This window comes from Photinus pyralis, unplaced genomic scaffold, assembly GCF_008802855.1.
Source record: "Photinus pyralis isolate 1611_PpyrPB1 unplaced genomic scaffold, Ppyr1.3 Ppyr1.4_LG3b, whole genome shotgun sequence".
NCBI classification, from domain to species: Eukaryota; Metazoa; Arthropoda; class Insecta; order Coleoptera; family Lampyridae; genus Photinus; species Photinus pyralis.
The window spans coordinates 12,178,117-12,180,301 of NW_022170510.1; the positions used below are offsets into that span (position 1 = coordinate 12,178,117).

At 36.5% G+C, this 2,185-nt stretch overlaps 1 long non-coding RNA gene across 2 annotated transcripts; it reads right to left on the bottom strand.

The window, feature by feature from the left end:
- Nucleotides 1-220: 220 nt before the first annotated feature.
- LOC116167157 lies at nucleotides 221-865 on the bottom strand. 2 transcript variants are annotated; one of them, XR_004144457.1, is made up of 3 exons: nucleotides 851-865; nucleotides 563-764; nucleotides 221-505 (listed from the first exon to the last, which is right to left on the bottom strand). It is a non-coding gene; the product is annotated as an uncharacterized LOC116167157 (long non-coding RNA). The 2 variants fall into 2 exon arrangements; XR_004144458.1 differs by lacking the exon at nucleotides 851-865 and adding an exon at nucleotides 821-835.
- Nucleotides 866-2,185: the final 1,320 nt, after the last annotated feature.

The following is a 2,185-nucleotide window of genomic DNA, read 5'->3' on the forward strand; positions in this document are numbered from 1 at the left end:
TTATATTCTCGAGGGCGGGGAGTTAAAAAGCTCGAGGGCCTAGGCCTAATTGCCATGATATTAATTAATTAATTAACTAATATGACAGCCAGATTTTTGTTTTAAGAAGTTATTTTGGTTGCATAAAATTAGGCGCCCTTTAGAAGAGCTTTTGTCATTTAAAATTAGACATAGGGAAAACAAAACACGTAAATCTCAATGTCTACTTCTTAATAAATAGCCCTGTATATCTATATTTGAATCATGAATCAACATCAATTTCAGTTCCCATTTCTATTACTGTTCACCAACGTGAGATATTAATTGTAAAAAAATTAGAAGCCTCAATCAAGTTGAAGCCCATGAATGGATACCTCAAATCGGAGATGTCCTATAGGCGGCTGTGCATAAGGAATACCTTCAAATGCCGAAAATCTGCGACCCTCAAGCGAAAATGTGTGGTATCCTCGAATGTTTCCAAGGGAAGTGTGAACTACAGGTGCTGGTGGTTCATAAGCCAATGAATCTACAAAGCGAATGCGTGCCAATTTTTACTGAATTATTTAATAATATCGTAGCTTACACGTAATATAAAATAACGTTAGTATTAACTGCATTTTAAAGCTGCCAAAATCACTTTGTCAAGTACAACACGTAAAAAAGTCACAGGGATAAAGGAAAACGTTCACTATCTTCCACTTTCGCAACCATCATTTACTGAAATTTTGCGAATACTGTTCGTTTGAATTGGCAATAATTGTAGCGACGAGAGGGATAAAGTACTCCTATAAATAAACTAGATAAACTGAATAACGCTGTCGCGTCACACCATTAATCTTACGTCTACGTAGGGACTGCCGTTAATACCTACTTTAGAATGCAGTTTTATATTGAGTTAATTGATCTACAGGAAGCTGAAACTAAAATTGGGAAATAATACATTCGAATCTTTTTGGAAAAAGTTCCAGAATTTGCGTCTTTTTCTTCATCTCGCATAGTGTACTTTGGAACGTAACCGAAACTTTTTCGACACAATTTATTTTGAGTCTATTAAGTTAAATAGGACTACGGGATTAATTTTAAACAAGCATCTCAAGGCAAGATACAAGACCTTGTAAAGTGATCACATCATTCACAGCTTCCTGTACCGCATTTCAATGCAATTTCCCAGAAGTTATGTAAAGTCACAGATGCAAATGTAATATGTAGGTAGTGTAATTGTAATAGATTTTTTTAAAAAATGCTCTAATGGTAGGTACTTTACTCTCCGTTCTTTTGATATAGTCTAGGGAGGTAATGGTAATGTGTGCCTATTGCCGTGGATGTTCAATGGTCTTACTAAAGAGACTGGGGTCCTAAAATATGTCTTGTTAAATCTAAAAATTGGGAGGTTGAAGCGATTTTATATATGAGTTTAATCGAGAGCTTTTTCCAGGAGACAACAATGAGCGAATTAAAAATAAAATTATACTGATTAGAATCAAGATCGAGTGTATTTTAGGGAGATCACTTTAAAAATCATCTGATTGGTTAGATTTTGAAACAACCTCTACAGGGGCGGGTGGCGATTGCCCCTGGCCTGTACGTCATAATGGCCCGTTGGAAATTTATAAGTATGTGCTGTATTTAGTTTCTTGCACTATTAATAAGTTATTGACACGTTTCCAGTGCCGCTTTTAGGCATGGGCCACCTGGGCCCGGGCCCAGGGCCCCGAAGTCCTGAGGGGCCCCCAAAAGTTTGTGTGAAAAAAAATGTTAGTGCAAAATCTGCCGCCTTAAAGTAAATGCAGATTTAAACAAAATTAATGCATAGAGTAAGGGATACCGGAAATTCTAAAATCCTGCAGATCGCGTAGGTATATAAGGTTACCATTTAGAAAGTTAAAAAGTCCTAATAAGTGATAAAAAGCCTGAAGTGGGTATTACACTGAGGTTTTGCCCATGGGTAAGACATAGACTTTAAAGTTCAATCAAATAAGTCCGGTCATTTTCGTCACAAAATGCAAACATTGTGCCGTTTTTATTGAGGGTAAGGGGGGCCTCCACGAACAAATGGCCCAGGGCCCCGAAAAAGTTAAAAACGGCACTGCACGTTTCTCTAATTGGGGTTGATGTTAGGTTGTTAAAAAATTAAAAAATTCTGTTTTAATTGAAGTGTTTTACAATGAATTTATCATTTTTTGTCGTAGCATGAAAGTGATGAAAT